General features: G+C 37.6%; 1 protein-coding gene and 1 non-coding gene across 2 annotated transcripts in view; one reads left to right on the plus strand and one right to left on the minus strand.

Moving 5' to 3' along the window:
* Positions 1-24,378, plus strand: part of Dg (Dystroglycan) — a 474,860-nt gene that overhangs the window by 175,313 nt on the left and 275,169 nt on the right. The window lies entirely within an intron of this gene.
* TRNAC-GCA (transfer RNA cysteine (anticodon GCA)) lies at positions 20,450-20,526 on the minus strand. The gene has a single exon. It is a non-coding gene; the product is annotated as a tRNA-Cys (tRNA).

Consider the following 24,378-nt stretch of genomic DNA (forward strand, 5'->3'; position numbering starts at 1 on the left):
GTTTTCAATTAGGGAGAGTGTCTCTCGAATAAATCGCGCGCGAGACAATTACAAGTCTTCATCCCTCCACAGCAAGCCCAGTCCACGGGCTCTTCGCAGATTTCCCGCAGCGACCTGGAGCTGCTAGCTCTTTATCAGAGATAACTGCTCTACCTTGGACGTGTTAGAGGGGAATGGTGTCTACCACCCCGCAGACCACGACTCCTATATACTAGACCCTCGCACACTCCTATGGCTATATATGTACAGCATTACCCTTTTCTTACGCGAGATTAAGAAACTTGCACAGTGAGAATTAAGCAGGTCATCTTTGAGAATTTCATAATTCTACACACAGAAGCGTGATGCTGACCGTGTGACAGCCGTGACGAAAATGTGATCGTCTGTCGAGCCACTGTGTAACTTGCAGCATGCATGGCACCTATGGAGGGAGGCGGACACCCGAAGAGGAAGTGAAACAACTGTCTAACTTATTAATGGATTTTCATTTTCCTTACGTCAAGCACTTAGATACAATTTTGTGCGAGATCGTGCGTATTTGCTTGTTTTCCGCACAGAACCAATACGCGGTAAGTGTGACATACCACATTCAGTATTCCCAACGTAACACATAACAATTTCCCTCTTCTTACCGCTTAAGCGCGACATTCATTTTACTGCTTTAGGCTTTTAACATATTATTTTTAGAGACTTTTAACATAGTAATAATTATAAATTGGAAACTTACCACTGCAATTTCACCTAAATTGCAATGTTAATTATTGTTTTTAAATATTTGCAAAAATTAAGTAAAGTCTACTACTCCACGAAACTTATTGCATTCCTGATACAAGTAACATTAAGGAAGCCATGAAAAAATCAACAAGATTCCAGATGCGGATGTTATTACTGCAATATGTTATATAAATAATATTGTTAAAATATTAAAATGAAAAATAAATCATTACATAACCTTACCGTTTGTTTTAAGTTCGCATTTATAGACTGGGGGGAAAAAAAAGACAAACGTATATCACGGCCTGCTGGAGTATAGTAAACACAGAAAACATTTTATAGCAACAATGTTGAAGAAAGATATTTTGGTTTTCCGAAGTTGCCGTCATTAAACAGAAACCAACATGGAGATTTCATTGCAACTACTTAGAAATTAGTCTTTCAGGTATGTAATAAACGATCTTCGCACAAAATAATGTACTATACACGAGCGGTATGTTTGTTTTCATGTTCTCGGAAATTAAAAAAGCTGAACTACGTTTCGCTGTTTCAATCTTTTCCTCGACCATGAAAACGTCAACATACCGCTCTTGTAACGTATATTACTATTTCACAAACGTAGGTTGTAGCGAACATGGCTTCAACAGAGCAAGCGAAAGAACGAAGCTTCGGATATTTATTTCTTGGCAAAGATTTGAAAAGTTCAACATTTGTCAAGTCCTTACATCTAGCTTTCATTTAACATTACATTCTAAATCTGTGAGTTTAAATTGAAGAGCTAACCGCATTATTCGTAAATCTGCTGAAAAAAGTTCGACGTACAAAGATGATGATGATGATGATGATAATAATAATAATAATAATAATAATAATAATAATAATAATACATAACCTTTTAATGTTCCATGAGTGACATGTAGTATAAGACCGATTTTGTTATACAACCGTTTTCCTCGTAATACTTGTGGACAAATCATACATTTAATATTCTCATCATATTGTCAACAAAAAAGTGCGTCCTCCCGTCCTACTTCAAACTTCCGTGTTTGTAGTGGAACATGGTTTCGAGAGACATTGCGACGATACGCCACTCGTAGGTCAGAGACAAATACAAATGGAACGGAGTTTGACTCCAGTGAGTGAGAGGGTGGGGGTTGGGGAGGTAGGCAGCAAGAGAAATGCATAGCTATCATTGCGAGCCACATTGTGCTCGCGAGTCACATTTTCGCCACGGCTGCCGTATGATATAGAGAGCTTTACCTGTATTCTATTTAGGAAAAGACGTTGCTTGGACTCTTCCTATTAAAGGAGGAGTAAGAAAGTATTGGAATGGAAGGAATTTCTGGGAAGGGGCACTATGACCAGCACTGCGCTAACCCTCAAGCTGGGCGCATTTCAAAACCCATACTGGCTGACTATACTAAGGTTCGCTGCGTACTCAGGTTATGAGCAAGCCCCATCCGTGCGTCGCCAGCCGGCGTTCGGGGAGTGCTATGGAGTGATGATGAAATGGAGAAATGTTGACGGAATGATATGGGGAAACGGGAGAATCTCGAGAAAATCCCCAACTGCGACCATACCGCCAAAAGTGTCGCTATGAAAAATTCAGGACCTAACCGGAACTCGAACCCAAAGGGTGTACACATGACAGGCTGGAGGTTTGACCACTTAGCCGAAAATTAGCCAGGATTGAGGGAAACCCCCGGAAAAAATCTCAATCAGGTAACTAGTTCCAACCAGGATTTGAACCCGGGTCCGCTCGTTTCATGATCAGGCATGCTAACCGTTATTTCACAGCTGTGGATTCTCTGCATAATTGTGGCGCTCAAATTCATATAGTTGTGACCAGTTAAATGTAACGAAAGATTATAATTATGGCAACTGTTATCATCATCATCATCATCATCATCATCATCATCGTACGGTACGTTACTTCGAAATATTGAAAGTTTCCATATCTAGGACTGTGCGAAAACGGTAACATATTTTACAGCACTACTCACACACCCCTGTAGAGATGGGCTACAATATTTAATAAAATTTCAGAATTACGCACACTCTCTAGGTGATACGAGTTTGGTGGTTGCACATGACTTAATTGAGCATATTAAAGTTTTGCGTGCAGGCCCTTCAACCAAGCTGTGTCCTAGATGTCATCTTAAATAATTAGTCGAGAGCAAGTGTTAGAGGAGCGGAAATGAATATTTAGGGGGACTCATCGCGACGCTGTCGTCTGTTATTCAGGTCTCTGCACGGTTCTTAATATCTCAGATTATTCAAGTCCTTCTGACGTTTCCTGAAAACGATGGAGAAAATCATAAGTCGGGCTGCAGAGAGACTGGAGGGAGAACTCCACTTACAACCACGCGCACCTGCCAAAACTTTTCCTATTTTCCAGAACTCTCCCACTCCTCCACTTTTTCAACTTGTTCTATTACTCATTTTTACCAACCAACCTTATAAAAAATATTTAATTTCACTCCTCTGTTACCCTTGTGTCATAGTTTACAGGGATGTTGCATTGACTTCATCTCCTTCGTTAATACTTGTACAAAGTTCTTAATTTATGACGCTTCCCTCACAGCGCAAGCTCTGAGGCATTTTCTTTTACTGGTTTGGCTTGGCTTTACAAGAGCTGCATCCGGGAGGAGTCCGAACACTTATGGTCCGTCCCTGGAATCTGTGGAGTTACTTCGCGCATATGAGGGCGGAGTCTATCTGTGCCGGAGTGTATTGCGGGAAGCATCAGTTCGAGTCCGCTAAGGGGTAAGATGCTCGTAGAAGATACAGTAGAGTTCAGACAGAAATTATCCCCTCCTGCAAGCGATTGCTCGCTTTGTTCAAGCAATACTTGCCTCCCCCCAGAGCAGTATTGGTCCTAGCCCTCACACATACCACTTGCGCAGAGGTCTTGTTTCGTCTTTGTGCTCCACAGAATCCTGGGACGGACCATAGGCACGGTTTGGTCCTATGCACGCTCTGTTATGTGATGATTGTCCAAGGTGGCCTGAGTGGTATTCGTGAATCTGACTCTGACAGGTGGATCATCCTGCCTTCAGCCCCAGATGTCCAGAGCTCCAAGCTCTTCCTATATCAGCATCGGAAACCCGTACTGCCCCCAAGACATCACCCCAGCCTATTTTTACTATTGTGGTGATAGATGAAATGAGAGGGGAAGTGAAGAGTGTTGGTGGAATGATACAGGGAAGCGGAAGTATCTCGAGAAAAACAATATGCAACGTCTGCTTTGTTCAGCACATGGCTGGGGATCGAACTCGGGCTGCCTAGATAGAAGATCAGCGCGCTAGCACGTGAGTCATAGATGCAGCGCAGCATTTTCTGTTCTACGTCTCGCACAGTTATCGTGAAATCGGCCTCCGTTTCTACAGTAGTAAGTTAAGCTGCTAAAAACCTGTTTAGCAGAGAAAATGTTTACAAAACACTTAGAAATGAAAACAATTGTATCTTAACTGTGTTGAAAGACATGTTAAATTCTACTTCAGTACATTTTTTTTTTTTACTTATCCGAAGATTGTTCTGAAATATTCGATTAATCACTTCTTGCGAAATGTTCGAAACGAATTGTTGGATATTTTCTTCCACTGTTTGCATAACTTAAATCTACAACTCGTTGCAATATACAGTGGAATACCTCCGTTGGAACCTTCTGTTTTGGAAACTTCTAGTTTGGAAAGCTAGCCGACTCCTCCCACTACAGGAACACCACTCAATACGTTACTGGTAAGGCGATCGCTTTGCTCATGCTCGACTTTGACATCAAAAGATACAGTAAGCCTAAAGAAGAAATAAATTCATTTTCACTTTTTCACTTAGGCCTATGTATAAAGATACAAACTTAAATAAGAATTATTTTAGCATATAAATATACAGACGTGGACAAATTATTAGCAAAATTGACGATTTTTGTGACGTATTTTTATAAAATTTGACTTTTCAATTTAGACTACTGTTGACATTTTTATAATTGTAATATCCAGAAATGTGTAAAAATTTCAACTGCAGTCTAAATTGAATTGTTAAATTTTGTAAAATTATACCATAAAAATTTTGCTAATAATTTGCCCACGTTTATATGCTCGTACAAATATAATTTTTTTATTTTATTTATTTATTTTTTTATTTAAATTTAAATGTACAGAATAAAGAATATATTTACAAAACAAACAAGAGAAATAGAAATAAAATAATACAAGCAATATAAAAAGAAGATACAGTAGTATTAACAAAATAAGGAGAAGACTTTTTAATAACACATACAAATATGAGTCAATAATTACAGTGGTAACTCCTCTAAATAAAATAATGGTTTTAACATTAACGACAAAAATATTTTTAAGTCGATATAAAATTAATAAAATGATAACCCAATAACCGAAAAAAGTAAAGACTCAGTCAGTCAGTAGGATTTAAAAATTCCGTCACTTTTGTATCTGTTATTTAAGTATCAACTACTGGATTATTTAGCTTTGATGGATTTGGTGATAACGAGATAACATTGGGGTGAGTTGAGACTGAGGATTTGCCATGAGTTTACCTGGCATTCGCCTTACAGGTAAGGAAAACTTCTCAAAACGTAACCACTTAATCACCCGAAACGGGAATCGAACCCACACCTACACTTAGCTTCGGACCATTAGGTAAAAGTACCTTCCGTCTGAGTTAAGCCGGTGCCCAGTTTCGGAATACATACCCAGAGTAAACTGACGAGGCCAAGAACATGCCCAGAAATGCAAGCGACGAACTTAGTGTCTGTTACCAGTAATTCTAAAATAGACTTGCGTAGTGACGACACAAGACGTCAAAGACCGATTTTTATTTTACTCGAAAGTGATTATTGCCTACGATGTATACTTGAATGCTTGGGGAGAAAAAGTGTGTGTTGTTTATAGAATGAAATGGACTGGTGAAATGTATAGTTTTTCAACACCATTTAATTTGAAAGTACGCTACATGTTACACTATGCCACGTTAAGAGGTAATATGAAAACAGGAACTTTCAGATGTGGTACAGTTGCTCAAGAACAATGTGACATTTATTATTAATAGGCTTATTATTATTATTATTATTATTATTATTATTATTATTATTATTATATTGGACTCTTACATATTTCCGTAAAAAAATAGAAAATTACCATACAGATGTAGGAATTTTATGTCAAATTGTGGGAAATTTATTACATGTATCCACTTAAAGCATGCAGTGAATTCAACTGTCTTACTTTTGGGATCAAATAATTCGTTTGTATGCAGTCTTCTTTGTTGACTGGATATTGAATGATTTCATTTAGTTATAGCCTATCTGGAGAGCGGAATTTTAGGCCATAAAAAGTGGCATTTTAGGCGCCTAATATGGCTCTTAAACTCCTTTATTTGGGCTCTATAAAATATTTTTTTTTTAAGAATGTCACTAATATAAGATTCAACATTTATTTAATGCAAAATTCTAGAATTAAAAGAAACTTAAAGACATTTCACATTTTACAAGAGTAGACCTACACATGCATACACAAAATGAAGACATTCTGTCTTTAAGTTAGTGTTTTTTATCCACAAACACATTTCCATAGTTTGCTTCTCAGTAGATGATCAGCACCTATTGCGGTTATTGCGTCCTTCACTGCTGTACTTACAAATGGTGAGAAAAAAGGAAGAGTTTGTTATCTGTTTTGCAATGTAAGACAATGCTTATTCGGGTATAACCCAGCGAGTTTGTGTTAAATTGCTGACAGACAGAGAAAGATATAATAATAATAATAATAATAATAATAATAATAATAATAATAATAATAATAATAATGTAATAATTTGTCCCGCAGGAGTTCTTTTACATACCAGTAAATCTACTGACACGAGCCTGTAGCATTTAAGCACACTTAAATGCCATTGACCTGAGCCGGGATCGAACCCCCAACCTCGAGCACAGAAGGCCAGCGCTATACCGACTACGCTACCCAGGCCGACTGAAAGTTGGAATTTTAGGATTGAAAGATTGTAAGAATGAGAAGGGGTGGCCCGGAGGTATTTCTCTAGTGTGTTGTTCACTGCTAGGAAGGAGTTGTTATCCGTCTTGAAATGTAAACGGTAAAGGATGTTAAGAAAAACAGTAAACAGTTACGAAAAATGATGCAAAAATTAAAAAAGAAATAAAAAATAGGCACTTACGTCAAAATAGGCATTTTAAGCACTATAAAACCGCTTTATTTATACCTATATTTCCATGAAAAATGTAAATATTAAATCTCAAGCCTGTATGCATCAAAGAAAAAAATAGGTTTTTGCCTAAATTCCGCTCTCTAGTTAACCTTTTGAACAGCCTAGACCTAACAGTTTAATGGTTACCATACATGCGTTGCAATCAGACTCGCTTTGAAGACAAAGATGAAGAAAATACGCCAAAAATGTAGTAAAGTTTTGGGCACTTCAGTTTTGTTTTATGAGTCTGAAAACTGGACTCTAATGATAAAAGATACATGTCAAAGGGGTCGACCTGGGTGGCGCAGTCGATGTAGTGCTGGCCTTCTGTGCCAGAGGTTGCGGGTTCGATCCCGGTCCAGGTCGATGGCATTTAAGTGTGCTTAAATGCAACATGCTCATGTTAGTAGATTTACTGGCATGTAAAGGAACCCCTGCGAGACAAAATTCCGGCACACCGGCGTCGCTGATATAACTTCGGCAGTTGCGAGCGTCGTTAAATAAAACATAATTTAATAAATTTTACATGTCAAAGGATTGAAGTGGTTGATAAGGTTTTTGAAACGTGTAGTTGGGTAAATTCTACGAGACTACAAGAGAAACGGGGATAAACACCAGGAATTAAAAATTACCGTACTGATTGGATGAATAAAACAACGTCAGGAATATAGGCGTAGAGGAAGGAGAGGAGCAAGACAAGACAGTTCAGGAAAATATGAACAAAATTAACATCAAACTTAAGCTATAAGATATAGGCCTATAGTACAGGATCAGAACGAGACAACAATACTTTCACCCTTGAATGATTATTGTAGTAACTCAGGTGACAGAGAGTTAGCTTTCAACGACGGCGAACCCTAGTTCAAATCTTAGTGAAGACGGTATTGTAATTGAGGTGGATAATACCAAGGTTGTGAGGGTTTTCTCGGCGTTCTTCCGCTTTTCTCTCATTTCACCAACAACCTCTACATTATCTTTTCATTATTAACCCCGTCCCAAAAAAAAATACGGCATCTCCTTTGTTTTCTTGACGTCAGAACCCCCGTCCGCCGAAGTAAATCTTTCTCGAGGTTTATTCAAAGATTGGTAGATGGCAGATGACGCTGAGTTTTAGACGACTTTTAATAAAATTATGGATGAGAGGTACCTAACCTCCACAGGTTTCCTCTTGCCTAAAGGGGATATGACTGCTAATACATGTATAGATAAAGAACGGCAGTTATCACCTGAAATATGGCATACGGTTTAGCAGAATGGAGAGGTATGCGTAGTGTGGCGAATGCTGGGTCCGGCTTAGCCGCACAGCTCAGCCGTTCGCAACTCATTCCATCACGGGTGCACAAAAAGCTTCTTTAGGCTACAGTGCATAGGAATGCGGCATGTTTCATTCTATAAGCACCTTTGAACCTCTATAATGAATTCAAGGAAATGAGGTTAATTTTTTTTTCCAATGGCGGACATGACGGGCACTTGACTCTCCGTAATTCACTCAAGTGTCCCATCTAGGAGTGACGCGCCGAAGATGTTGCTGCGGTTTTAGCGTTGCACCACATATAGCTTAATGATTACTGGATGTCAGGTGGTAGTTATTAGGTTATGTCCATTTTCGGGTTTCCCCTTCAAAATTGTTTAAATTTCTTCAGTGGAACAAGTGGCAGGCAGCTTGGATCTCACATATTCAGTTTTTCTCAGCCCCGAATTCCCTTACCAGAACGCGTTTTCGCGTACTGCTTAAAAGTTTTCCCTCCCATTTCTCCCTCAACAATGACAACAGTAATCGGGGCGAGTTTACTCGACTATAACTCGCACAGTGCAATGGCTCGGAACCCTTCTCTTGCGAGGGCTGTGGCAGTCACACTCGTTGTGAAGGTTTTTAACGTCTTTAGGCGTTTCTGATATGTTGCTGTTCTGTCTAATTAATGGAGCAATGGCAGAATGTTAGTAGACAAAATGGGAATACTCTGCGAAAACCTACCAGCAAGTACCTTTCTTGTTCATCTCAAATTCCACTTAGACTCTCCGGAATAGGAACTCAGATTATCAGCGTAGAAAACCGAGGGTCTAGTCGTTCGGCTAATGTATAGGCGTCATGAGTATGTGTCATCTTGGTGGCACCCTTTATTTAATTGCTATTGTCATTACAGTACTTTGTGAAGTTAATATATGAGGGGATATAGCTCTTAGTTAATAGAGTATTGAGTTTCACAGCCTGAAAGTTGTCGAAGACACGGCTACAAGGATTAACATGTCAGCGCGTTTAACTTTTCAATTAAGCAAGTTTCATGCAAACTTTGTACGTGTAAATACAAGTAGTCGCCTGGAAGCTTCACTTGCCGCGTTACTCTGCTTGTACGTTAATGCGGGTGTGAGAGAACGCTGAACAGACTGTTGCGTGTCGTAACATTTTATATAGCCTAGGATCAAAACTTAGTTCTTACGGACTTCTGCTAACGATAGAAACTTAGGGAGTAGAAATGTTATAGTTAAATTGAGCTAGTGAAGACAACATAGCTCAGAAATGTAGTACATACCAGTAGAGTTTCTTACTGTCGCGACATAGAGCAGAAAATACGTAAATATGATTGTTTAAATGACACAACAGGAAGAAATTTTACAAAATATATTAAAGTAGATCGAAATTAAACTACATAATATAACAGCAAGATAAATTTAAAAATTCTCAAGCGAAACAAGTAAGCCCTATATTAAAACAAAAAGAAAAAATCATGACTAGAGGCAGTTGAAATGAAATTTTTGCGACCATTATCCAGATCAATGAGATTATATTGTCAAAGAAATGAAATTATAAAATCAGAATTAAAAGTTAAAAATATAGCTTCAGAAAGTGAAAAGAACACACAGAAAAGATGAAAAATTCTCGTTTTCCAAAAGTAGCAATGTCGCACAAATCGAGAGGGGGCAGGAGAAACCAAGGTACAGTACGATTATTTAGTCCTGACAGTTGCCGGAGATGTGCGCGTGGGACAGGCTAGTCCATTTAGTTATGCCAAGGGGTGTTTGGTTTATTCACCCGCTTGCCTTTACCGACTGCTCGCCCTTATCTCTACTCCGGATCTCTCCCCACTCTCCCGATTAGTTCTCCTCTTTCGCGTCGCTGAGCTGTCAGGACTAAATAATCGGTCTGTAGTCGAGCACAGGTGACTGTTTCCGCTTCTTGATCCAAAGGAGGTCCTTGTAATTTGAGGAACAAATCATCTGTAAGTGTCTGTAGAAGTTTTTTTTTCTTTTGAACCTGTGTAGTGTCCATCAGTTTTCTAGCCTGAAAGTGCCTGGGTAAGAATTTGTTTTTTGTTTTTAATCCCTCTTAACGTTCTGTTCAATTTTATTGTTTTCTTCAGTCGCTGAAGTGTTCATTTTGTGGTACGGCCTATACCTGTTCGGTGCCGCTTCCATCTCCGACAGGCTTGATACAGGACAATTCATAAATGTGGTACATACCAGTAGAGTTTCTTACTGTCGCGACATAGAGTAGAAAATACGTAAATATGATTGTGTATAAATGACACAACAAGAAGAAATTTTACGAAATACATTAAAGTAGATCGAAATTAAACTATATAATATAAGAGCAAAATAAATTTTAAAATTCTCAAGCTAAACAAGTAAGCCTTACATTAAAACAAAGAGAAAAAATGAAGACTAGAGGCAGTTCAAATGAAATTTTTGCGACCATTAGCCTATCCAGATCAACGAGATTATATTGTCAAAGAAATGAAGTTAAAAGATCAGAATTAAAAGTTAAAAATATAGCTTCAGAAATCGAAAAGAACGTGTAGAAAAGGTGAAAATTTCTCGTTTTCCAAAAGCAGCAATGTCGCACAAGTCGAGAGGTGGCAGGAGAAACCAAGGTACTGTCAAAATTTCACAAGAGGATCCCTGCGAGGGGAGTACGGTCCTTGCTGTGTAAGAGGAGAGGGGAAGCCAGTATCTCAGCGTTCTTGAAGGAGCAGGTGGATGGGAGTGATGCCATTGGCCGGCTGGGACGAACAAGACTCAGTCAGTGGCCAGACGGTTCCGTGTCGGGGATAGGTTATAAGAGTGGGGGAAACAACTCGCATTCCTTGCTCGGATCTTCTCGTGAAATGCGGGCAGTAGTCGAGCATAGGTGACGGTTTCCGCTTGTTGAACCAAAGGAGGTCCTTGTAATTTGAGAAACAAATCATCTGTAAGTGTCTGTAGAAGTTAGTTTTTTTTTCTTTTGAACGTGTGTAGTGTCCATCAATTTTCTAGTCTGAAAGTGCCTGTGTAAGGATTTGTTTTTTGTTTTTAATCCCTCTTAACGTCGTGTTCAATTTTATTGTTTCCTTCAGTCGCTGAAGTGTTCATTTTGTGGTATACCTGTTGGGTGCCGCTTCCATCTACGACAGGCTTGATAAAGGACAATTCAAAACCTTGACTATGCGTACCCCAGGCGTGATCAAAGCAATAGGTAGCGCCTAATCACTGCTGAATACAGAACAATCACAAAGTGTGGTAGTGGTGAATTACGTCATTTAGCTGTTACTAATGGCTGTTTATTTATGGAATTATCAACATAAATAATATTTATTTATACAAAGTTATTCCTTGAAATATATCCGTACAGTTATTTCTTTAAGTAATTATATCTTATAGTGTTCGATGATTGTAACTCACGTTTGCATCACAAGATAGCAAATACCAGGAAAGTAAATGGTTGCGTTATTTATTTGGGTTGGCATTTCTGAAACCTTAAAACTTGGAAATTGCTTTGCTTTCGACTTCTTTGAGTCTCTAATTAAAAATTAACCGAACTGTTCATCGAATCTTCTTGAAAATGATATAGACAGCTATTCGAATTACCCTCCAGAAATGTGGGATTAAGCTAGACTGACGGAGAACCCCAAGAACGCATGTCAAGCATTCCACTCAGCATTCAATGCTCAGCTTTACAAATCTCAACCGAACTTTTTACATTTTGTCTACATTTTAAAACATTATCTAACTTTCACTTACATAAAAATGCTAAATATCCACGAAGTGAAAAAATTCGTATCGCACTGCTTAAACATCAGATAACAGTAGTACTAAGGGTGGGAAAATATCGCCGTGGAACACTGCATAGAATTGAGCTGGTCAAATTCGCCAATAATAATATGACTTGGGAAGCAAGCCAATTTTAATTCCTAGTTAAACAAATAAAGACTATGTTAAAAAGTTAAAAATTGTACTTCAGAGACAGGAAACAACAGAAATAACCACACCAATATGCCAGTTGTAAGTTTGAGAAAAGCGAGGGGGAAAAAAAACTTGTTGTTTCGTGTAAAATGTTGCAGAATATGTCTTGAAATATTTTGTGCCTATCTCTCAAATTAGAAGGAATCTTTGAAGGATTTTTCCTCAAATTACATATGTTATTAATGGATCCTATTAAATATTCCTCAAATTATATATGGGATTAATAGATCCTATTAAATATTCCTTAAATTACTTATGGGATTATTGGATCCTATTAAATATTCCTCAAATTACTTACGGAATTATTGGATCTTATTAAATATTTCTCAAATTACTTACGGAATTATTGGATCTTATTAAATATTTCTCAAATTACTTATGCGATTATTGGATCCTATTAAATATTCCTCAAATTACTTATGAGCTATGGATCTATAAAATATTCCTCAAATTACTTACGGGATTATTGGATCTTACTGAATATTCCTCATATTACTTATGGGGTTATTAGACCCTATTAAATATTCCTCAAATCATTTATGGGATTAATGGATCCTATTAAATATTCCTCAAATTATTGAATCCTATTAAGTATTCCTCAAATTACTTATGGAATTAATGGATCCTATTAAATATTCCTCAAATTACTTATGGGGTTATTGGATCCTATTAAATATTCCTCAAATTATTTATGGGATTAATGGATCCTATTAAATATTCCTCAAATTATTTATGGGATTAATGGATCCTATTAAATATTCCTCAAATTATTGAATCCTATTAAGTATTCCTCAAATTACTTACGGGATTAATGGTTCCTATTAAATATTCCTGAAATTGCTTATGGGATTATTGGATCCTATTAAATAATCCTCAAATTACTTATGGGGTTATTGGACCCTATTAAATATTCCTCAAATTATTTATGGGATTATTGGATCCTATTAAATATTCCTCAAATTATTGAATCCTATTAAGTATTTCTCAAATTACTTATGGGAATAATAGATTGTATTAAATATTCCTCAAATTACATATGGGATTAATGGATGCTATTAAATATTCCTAAAATTACATGCGCCAAAAGAAATCCAGTCAAAAATGGACGAACCAGTGAAAATTAAAAATTAAGAAGAATTGTTAACAGGTATTTTCAATAGTACTATTGTGCAAACATGTTCACTCTTTTAGAAAAGTAATCCATTATCTATTTCCAAAATGTATAATTCATCTTCACTTATTAAGTACTGTATTATAATAAATTGTCGTCGCTTGATAGTTCAGCTGAATTTCAGCAAGTGTGACTTGCACTGCATTTATGTGAATAATAGTCGCTGGAGATAGTGGCATGCAGTGTGGAAATTAATTATTACAACAATTAGTCTTGGGGTCCTAAGGGATGAACTCGCCCATTTCTCACTTTCCACGGCGCTGACATTAATAATACAGTATGTTGGCGCTAGCCACAGAACGACGGACTCATTTACATCTGTTTCGTTGGTAATACTGAATTTTGGAATTATATCTTCTTATTATTCTATGGTACTATGGTCCTTTTAGTATAACCTTGACTTCCTTTGAATTATATGTTAAAGCGAGAAAAGAGCTGTTAATATTTTTGTCTTGCCTTCAGCTCTCGAATCAACTGCAGAAATTCTACCTAAAGAAATAGTTATAAATGCGAAAATATTAGTTGAGAACAGTAAAGTTACATAATTTTAAACAAAAATATAGTTATTTTGCTCTTATTCTTTTTTAGCAATAGGCCGTGAGGTCTATTACCATCTCACGAAGAATTGTCACTCCAGCACTTCATACTCTAATGGAGTTCATGTCTTTTTTTTAACTTGTGGATAACAGAAAATATATCTCCTCTCAATGTTTTGATATTGTGGCTTATTCTGTCCCCATTCCTGTCAGGATTGTTGACCACGACTTCCTATCTGTGGTCAGCGTAGTCCGTAACATGTTCATACGCTTTCATAGATTGGACAATACAGGTGTATACACATATACAGAGTAAACCGTAAGTAATGTTATTCATTTCAGTGGGCTATTTATTATTGAGATATTTCAATCAAAAAGGATCAATACAATTTTGCTCGATTTTGCTTCCTTTTCGAAATAAAAAATATTTTATATTAATCATTTCATCGCGTATTTTGGGAAAACCATTGATTTAATTCCCAATATTCTCAGTCAATTTAAGACAGCAGTGAATTATGATAATAAATGGTTGAAAAAATTTAGTTGTCCTTATGTGCAGAAATTTGACCCGGACAAATGTAACTTTTCGTTTGGTAAAGGGATTCTACAAAGTTATATTTGTTCGGATCAAATTTCTGCATATTTAAAGGACAAAACTAAAATTCTTTCAGTCATTTATTATCTTAATGCACTGTTATCTTAAATTGACTGAGCATATTGAGAATTAAATCAATGGCTCTCCCAAAACACGCTAAGAAGTGTTTCATATAAAACTATTTTTATCTCGAAAATGAAGCAAAAAACGAGCAAAATTGTATTAAACTTTTTTGTTTGAAATATCTCAAAGAATAGCCCCCTGAAATTAATGATACAAATAGCCCCTACATTACATTACAGTACGTAAATGTTTTGTTTTGTTACAAATGTATGTATGTCTGTGTATTCAGTGCCTATTCACCACATTTGCATGATTCGGGTTCCGCATATTTCGGAAGATAGCAGCATTGTGACCCATTTTCAAGTTACACACAACTTCTGCGGACCACGCTGATGTGTGCATGATGTGTATGTGTGGAGAGTTGTCATGTACTAGAGTTAGTGTATGTGCAAGTGTTGGTGTAAGTATAGGGTAGGGAATGTTTGAGGAAGATGAGAAAGGAGGTAGGGGAAACCCGGTGCCGGCACGTAGCCTGTTCCTATTGAATAGCACCAAGGGGACAGCCAGGCTTAACTCCTCGTTCGACGAATCACTAGACTAATTTTTTTAATTGTGTTTCGTTACGAAAGTTTAAGACATTTTTCCTAGCTCCTTACATTACATTACATTGGATAAAAATGTTGTTTTGTCACAAACGTTAGAAACCTTTTATATTACATTGCATTATATAAAAATTGTTCTGTTACAAAAACTGAAGAGAGTTTGTATTACCTTGCATTGGGTTATGTAAAAATTGTGTGTGTTTTTTTTTACAGAATTTGAAAAGACTTTACATCGCATTATATTACTTAAAAATGTGTTTTGTTAAAATTGGAGACATTTTACATCACATTGTCTGCTTTATTACAGACCTTGAAGAAATTTTACATTACGTTTCATTAAGTTACGTAAAACTTGGGTTTCTTGCAAACGTTCAAGACGTTTTACATTGCCATTTCTTTACATTGTAAAAATTGTGTTTTGTGATAGACTGAAGATATTACTTTGTGTTACATTACATGAAAGTTGTGGTTGATGACAGAAGGTAACAGCTCCGCTGGACAGTTGGATTCCTTACAGGACACTGCGCCCTCAAGAAGAACTTGTATAGCAGCGGTCATCATGACACTCTACCCTTGGTTTAGCGTAACTTACCCGCGGACAAGACACTGGCCTAGCGTGCATTCGTGGCTGCTGACGGGTATGCTGTCTATCCCTTGTGCACGACGGAGCATATTTCCTTATCCTCCATGCACTCTACCCATTTCAGCGAGTGCTGACAACCACTGCTGTATAGGATGTGACATTATATAAACCCATTCTGTACTCATTGCTCACAGGGAGATAAGTCTGTAACTCATCTATTATGCGAATGCAATGCACTCGCTCATGAAAGAGCTCTCACCTTTGGAAAACATTTTCCGAAGCTTAATGAGTAGACAGTGGATGCGGGATGACTTAAGGAAAAGTGAAGTTGTTTCGTATCAGTATATGGCACATGCCGTGCCGTCCGTCTTTTGCGTACCTGGCGAATACAGCAGCGTACAAAACGAAGGAACCCCGATCTGTTCATAGTAACATTGCAACACAATGTGTACAGTTGTGTTATCCTGCTCAAGTATTTAGTACGCGTTGAATATGTTGTGCTGATCCATTCATAATGGCAGAGATACGAAATGCAATTAAGAAGTATGAGAGTGACATTTTATGTATTAACGAAGACAATATCATGTATGTAAAATTGAAATAAAAACCAGTACAACTCAGGCTATAGAGAAACATTGCAACAGTACATCGCACAGGAAATGCGTTGAAATGAAATCTGAGGAACCATCTATATCATCATCATCATCATCATCATCATCATCATTACCATTTAGTTGTGAGGGTCTAATGATACGTGCAACATGATGCTCAGTACAAATATTCCTCTGAAGAAATTGAGTGATCCCCATTTTAGAAGTTTTCTTCAGAAATTCTCTGGATACAAAAACTGTTTAAGCGATAGGCGAAGACGATTCAGCTTCGACAACTTACGAGAATCTATCGTCGTTTACTGCAACGCTGGTAATTGCATCAGTGATGACGAGGACTGAACCTTGCAAGGTATACACTACAGTAGGTTAAAGTTGTCTAATTCCGTGATACTCCTAATCCCGTGATACTTTTTTTTTAAATCGATTATCAGTCAAAGCTTTGCCGTTCGACCATAGCGCCAGACATCTTTCTCGAAAGAGTGCATTTATCACCTACTTTTGAGACATCGGTGAACTTCATAGCAAGATACCCAATCCCGTGACATTTAGTGAAAAAACGTATCACGGAATTAGGCATGTTTACCCTACTACAGTACTACAGTACGTTATTTTTCTTTTCCTTCTGACTGTACGGAGATACGGTAGTATGTTGATGTCGTCTGTTTACGTTTAAAACCTGTTGAGCCAATGGTCTGAATGAAAAAAATGTAACATATAGTAAATGTGCACTTACATTCAACGATAACTCATCCCGCATCCACTGTCTATTGATAAGCTATCAACTGTCGCAGTCCGTAGTTTCAGTTCATCAAGAACATCAAACTATTGGACTGATGGGATATTATGATGGAGATGCGCAATAGATCTTTTAGGTCGCAGTGCTAGGACTGTTAAAGCCCTCCCCCTCTTAAATTAAATTCAGTTCAATTTATGACTGAAGGTATTTACACAGTATTGCATTACATAAAAATTGATTGTTCTCAATGATAGAGACTAAAGATGCTAACCCATATGTTTTCGTGGTGTCAAGTAGTTATTTTAACAGATCTGAGATCTGAAGCTGTAAGCCGTGACTGTATTATATTCGTAAACGATAACCTTATCATTGGCTCGAAGTGTGTTCCTCGGTGAAATCCCTCGACAATTTGCCTGACATTTAAATTTGCTGCTCTCTGCCTATGAATGTATTAATGGAGGCGATGCTTGAGATTTAGGACGGCGCTTGTGTGTGATATATAGATTGCGGCCGATGTGCTCCGTCGGGCATTCGTCGAGTAGCTCCAAGGAAGTAAAACGTTAGAAAGATGAATGATACAGAAAATTGAAACACTGCAGGCGAACGAGATGGGAATATTCAAACATTTCTCCTCCACAGTTCGAAAGGTGGAGCCGTCGTATCGGAATATATGACCCGGTAAAAGCAGCCGGAATCTACATACGACAGACTCCGGAGTTCTTATGTGAGCGCTAGGGCTTTTAGTATAATGCCAGAGAAGAACGCCTTCCGCCATAAAACGCTTCAAATCAAGCTAGTAATTTTTAAATCACTCTTCCAGGTTATTCCTCAGGCTCGTATATTTGTCTTAAGTTTATATATCAATTCAATATAGATTCCAGAAGCAATATAAAACGGATACGTTTCGCGTCTGTGCTGTGGCTCAAGTGGTAGCGGTTCTGACTTCTTATTCAGGGGAATTCATTTCGATTCCCTACATGAAAATGTATATTTATTTCTGTTTCGAAAGGTGTAGTGTGTATTTCTTTCTTGTCTTGTATGTTTTATTGTTTTCTTAAGCGGTGTCTTCACATCATGCTAATGCATAAAAAAATCATAATCACTTTAAATTAAAGATTAAATTCAGTAGTCATTTAATAAAATATAGGTTATTTATTGTCCAGCAGTTCATTTCAGCCATCGACGAATCTAATACTGTTTAAGAATTTAAAGTAGACCTGTATTCAGTATAAATCCGTACTATTATTTTTCTCGCGATATATGGCAGTCAAATCATTCTAACATATTGTCTGATGATACTCCTATCCCTTTCTTAACTGCAAATGAGCACAAACGCTACTTAGGTGTAAATTTTTCTGATGTTTTGTATATTCGATTCCCTGACCGTTTCAAATGTAGGCCTAAATCATTTTACTTTTTAGGTGTGTTTCCAAATTATATGTAATACGCTATGTCAAATCTAGTAACCTTTTCATAAGGGAAGCTTAATTTATATTAATATATATATATATATAATGCTACAATGACTTCTGAAAGATATTTTTAGTTGGTTATTTAACGACGCTGAATCAACTGCGAGGTTATTTAGCGTCGATGAGATGAGTGATAGCGAGATGAGGCCGAGGATTTGCCATAGATTACCTGGCATTTACCTTACGGTTGTGGGAAACATTGGAAAAAAGCCCAACCAGGGAATCAGCCCAAGCGGGGATCGAACCCGCGCCCGAGTGCAACTTCAGACCGACAGGCAAGCGCCTTAACCGACTGAGCCACGCCGGTGGCTTCTGAAAGATATTATTATTATTATTATTATTATTATTATTATTATTATTATTATTATTATTATTATTATTTAGTCAAATGTCCGAAGACAGGTCTGGACTTACAAGTGGCACCAACAAGGCATCAAGATCTTAACTTCAAAATCTTGAATTTGAGATACAGAGCATCAGACATTTTAGATCTCGCATAAGAGTAATCCGTAGAACAACATTTATGTTTCTAGAGGACGCTGTGTTTTTTGGACTGAACTAATATTTTGTTAGAAGGAAGATGTGTCATTAATGATTCAATATTCGTAGGTATGCTGGAATAATGATTTGATATAGTGTAAGTTCTTATTCCAGGGAACGCGTCAATTATATCAGTGAATGAAGCAAGCCATTCATTGTTTTCGGTAAACATTTTGAAAAAAACCATTTCGCGAAAAAAATAAAAAAATACCATGCCGGTTAATACATGTTTTTTTGCTCGGATTTATTTATTTATTTATCTATTTATTTATTTAGTTCGTTCTTAATATTAATGTGCTAGCAGCCACCGGCATAGCTCAGTCGGTTAAGGTTTTCCCCAACCCTAAGGTGAATGCCAGGTAATCTACGGCGAATCCTCGGCCTCATCTCGCCAAATACCATCTCGCTATCACCAATCTCATCGACGCTAAATAACCTCGTAGTTGATACAGCGTCGTTAATAACCAACTAAAAAAATGTGCTAGCCAACTGTAATTAGCCAATAATAGATTACACAAGGGTTACTATAAAAGTAAACCAGTATTAATAATAATAATAATAATAATAATAATAATAATATTAAATATTTCACAGTTATACAAATATTAATTTTATAAAATAATTGGATTAAATCTATTACTGCAGAATTTGACATGTGAAGGCAGAGGAAAGGGAATTAGAATAATTACTGCTATAGAAAATACTGTGACTTATGTCTTTCGAAGGAACACGAATACTAACATTATAAAAGATTAATAGATTATAATGCCGTATTTACCCGCGTAATGAACGTCCCCGTATAAATAGACGCACCCTAACTTTTCGCGTTAAAATAAAAAAATCCCCGCATAATAGACACACATCATTTTAAACAAAGATCATTTTAATAATATCGAAAATCATAAGACTGGATGCACTGTTTATGTTCAAATTCAAGTTTTTAAACAACAATGATAGCAGTGGTGTGAACCTGACAGTGAATGAGGTGAGGCTAATGTTAATAATAACAATAAAATGTCTTGTCTTATTGTCGCTGTATTTATTGTTACAAGTTGTCATTTGTTTATACAACTCGTGCATTATGTCCAGACACCCCTCCACTCTTCCTACAGTGCTGCGCACGAGATCGGATGAGTCTACTTACGAATAATAGGGGAATGGGTTAGCTTTTGCCTTGAACTTGGTAGACACACGCCCGACCTTCCCTTCTACTCCTACCCCCTTCACTGAAACGTTGTTCCCCTAATGCGCATCGCGAGTGTCTTGACAAAATGCATGAGCTGTACAACTTCTACATCTAATATGAATGAGGTCTCGCCCACCTCATTGAATATTACACAACTAGTCTTAACTAGTCAGTTGTATTATTACTGATAAATACGAGAAAAATTCGTACCGGCACCGGGAATCGAACCCAGGACCTCTCAGCTTTGCGCGCTGAGCGCTCTTTACCAACTGAGCCATGCCGGGACACGATCCACGGCGCCGGCAGATCCCCTCTCGTAGTACTGTTTTACGGCTTTACTACCTGCATTTAAGACGATGCACGTCATATGTATGCAGGAGCGCACATTAAATGAATTTTTCTCGTATTTATCAGTAATAATACAACTGACTAGTTAAAACTAGTTGTGTAATATTCAATGAGGTGGGCGAGACATTCATATTATATATATATATATATATACTGTTAGCAGTTTTCATTAAACTGATGTTGAATTCGGCAACAAAGTCATTTAATATGCGCTCCTGCATACATATGACGTGCATCGCCTTAAATGCAGGTAGTAAAGCCGTAAAACAGTACTACGAGAGGGGTTCGGCCGGCGCCGTGGATCGTGTCCCGGCATGGCTCAGTTGGTAAAGAGCGCTCAGCGCGCAAAGCTGAGAGGTCCTGGGTTCGATTCCCGGTGCCGATACGAATTTTTCTCGTATTTATCAGTAATTGTACAACTTCTGCTAACTATCGATCGTCTTAAGTGCGACGCAATCGATATATGTCAGTCCTCGACCCATTATATCGTTACGTATTCTATCGATTTTATTTTAGCATTCGAGCTGACGCACCTTTAATACGTGTTTTTTTTTTTTTCACTAAAATTTCTTCCTCGCATAAAGGACGCTCTCTAGTTTTTTTGTTATAGATGTCGAAAAAAAAGTGCATCTATTATGCGGGTAAATAAGGTATCCTTAAGAACATGGGATAAAAGCGGGACATTTGAAATGATCACAGTCCTTCTCATGACTATTCTTGGAGTCAGTGAACAAGAAATCTTTGCTAATATAACGATATGAATTTGCATGAGATACTTTATAATTTAGCCAAATCTGCAGTAATAATAATAATAATAGTAGTAGTAGTAGTAGTAGTAGTAGTAGTAGTAGTAGTAGTAGTAGTAGTAGTAGTAGTAGTAGTAGTAATAATAGTAGTAGTAGTAATAATAGTAGTAGTAGTAATAATAGTAGTAGTAGTAATAATAGTAGTAGTAGTAGTAGTAGTAGTAGTAATAATAGTAGTAGTAGTAGTAGTAGTAGTAGTAGTAGTAGTAGTAGTAATAATAATAAATAATACTGTATGTTATTTCATTTGACACATTATGGTATTTGCGTGAATGCATTCTCTGTTTTCATGAAAATAGCCCAGTTGAATTGAGGATGCCTTCACTAGGAATTCTTATCGGCGGCAGGAGCCTCTGAGATGGTACGTGCAAGTGAGGCGTGATTTATCTGCGCCCATTTGACCGCAGACGCACCATCACGTCCTGGTTAAGCCTTTTCGTCTCTCTCTCCTCCCCCTCGCTCCCCCCCCCCCCAACTTTCTGTACTGCGGTAATCCTTGGCAGCTTTGCTGAAGACTGCGCTTCTTTTTGACAAAGTTTTACAAATATCGTTACGAGAAATGGGCTTTTTAGGGGAAGCAGCAACAAAGTTGCATGACTCACGCTTATTGGTTCCGCCTGTCAGGACTTCGAACATTACGGCTACCTGCAACCTCAGCACATCGACTCCACCAGATTGCGTTTGGATTGCCGGAAGACTAGAATCATGGAAATTTCCTTTGGAGCGAACATGAGGAAAAAGAATTTGCTTCACTTAAGATATAGACGGGCATAAAGTCAGCCTGACGGCTGGCACGTCTGGTTTCCATGTCGGAGGAATAGGGTCAAACGCCGGCGAGTTCAAGTGGAACTTTCCTTGCATAGTCATCGCTTACAAATTTTCTCAGGATACTCCCGTTTGATATATAATTCGGACTTTTGGTACAGCGTACAGTCAACTTTGCTTATAGTGAGCCTCTAGGGAGGCAGATATTATGTTGACATATGTCCATTTTGTTATAATTCCATAGCATTCCCCGAACGCCGGCTCGCGACGCACGGAGGGGGCTGGCCTAGGGATAAGGGGAGTTGCCTGCTCGAAACCTGTGTACGCAACGAATCTTAGTGTAGTCAGCCGGTGTGGGTTTGGGAATGCGCCTAGCTTGAGGGTTAGCGCAATATAATCGTGAAAGGTCGCAGTGCTGGTTTATAGTGCCCTCTCCAGAAATTCCATCCCATTCTCTTTCATTTCTTTGTTCCTCATTGGTGACTACGAAAAATAACGTTTTAAGCTAAATAAACTAGTAGTTGATACAGTATCGTTAAATTACACGCTAAAAACGAGCCTTTGGAAGTGCATCCGCCGATACAAAAGTTGTTGCCCTTCGGCCGGGGGATAATTTGCTCACCCACTGGTATTTGAATCGCTTATTTCAGAAACCAGTCACACGCCAAAATCAGAAAAAATGAGTTAATGGCGGCATAATGTTCTGTGAGGGTATACGTACATTTTTGTGCTGAACACAGTCGAACGCCTCCTCCTGTAATGGCCAGGCATTACGTTGAATTTCGTGTTTAGGTCAGAAACCATTCAAGCGACTGATTGAAAAAGTGTTTTGTGGTTAGCGTAGTGGTTTTTTTAATAATAACAATAGACCTACATCGTAGTGAAATATCTCAAAGTTCAGAAGACAAACCTGTACCTAAAAGGGAAAGAGTAGTGGTAAACGAAAACACTTATAAACGTAATACTGTTCGCAATGCAAGGGTAAAAGGAGAAGGCTATGTTTCTTATTCTGGCAGGGAAGTACCTCCGAAAACCAAGCCTGACATTCTCCCTTGTAAGTGCGATGCGAAAGGTTATTTAAACATTAATGAGGAAAAGTGATAAATGAAACATGAAGGTATTTTCATTCTCTTGAAAATAAAAACTCTCAAGCTACCTATATTTAGACTTTGGTTGAGGTTAATGAAGTTAAGCGTATACATGAAAAAACAAAGTCCAGAGCAAGAGTTAGGTAATGAAAATGTTAATGAAGGTACTTTTAAAAGATCTCAATCTTACAATTATAATTTAAAGACTGATGGTGTACTGAAACATGTTTGCAAGAATGTGTTTGTGAAAATCCATGGTATTTCACATAACAGATTAGGCAGACTTTGTCAGTTATTGCTTGAAAATAGTACCCCTAAAGACATTATACATTTCCTTTAAAAAATATGGGTTTTATAACAAAATCCTAAACAATTCGAGAATTATGTCATAAAAATACGTTTGCACCACTCGTTTATTGCAGAAACCAGTTAAGTGAAAACATTTTTCGTAATTTTTACAGCGAAGTTAAACGCACAAAATAGTTTTCCTTAGATAAAAAGCATTCAAATATATACTACTTTCAGCAAAAAATTTTAAAACCACTACCAATCCATTTAGTCTTATGCTAGACAGCTTTTTTTTCCCCCCACAATTGGCTAACTTGACGCTTGTCTGGTTTCCAAAATAAGCGATTCATTTGATCATGAAGAGAGTACGAAATTCAGGCGTCCACATCGGAGTCACCGACAGGAATTAATTTCAGTCTAGAATATTTTCCTTATTGTTATTAATCATGCATTTCGCCACATCGCGCGTAATGAATCTGTGAGTAAAATCTTGGTCTGAGAATCCTAAAGCAGAATTGAGGAGCCGAGTCAATTTGCTGCATTTTCCCCTCAAAGTAATGTGGTTGCCTCTGAACTTTAGTTGGACAAAAATAAGAAAGAATTGGGTTCAAACGTGAACAGGTTGAAGTCGGCGGATGGATCGAGTAAATACTCATCCAAGCGATTAATCTTGTGCTGCATTCTTCTGTTTGTCGTTCGCCGGAGCCCCCCGGCCTGTTTGTACGTGAGGAACCCTCTTCGTCTATCTGCGAACAGGGAGGGAGGACCTTCTCGTTTACTTCCAGAATATTGTATCAAAAGTATGCTCCATCTTCAGGCCCCATATAATCTTGTTCAGCTG

This window comes from Periplaneta americana, chromosome 5 (genome assembly GCF_040183065.1).
Source record: "Periplaneta americana isolate PAMFEO1 chromosome 5, P.americana_PAMFEO1_priV1, whole genome shotgun sequence".
Classification (NCBI taxonomy): domain Eukaryota; kingdom Metazoa; phylum Arthropoda; class Insecta; order Blattodea; family Blattidae; genus Periplaneta; species Periplaneta americana.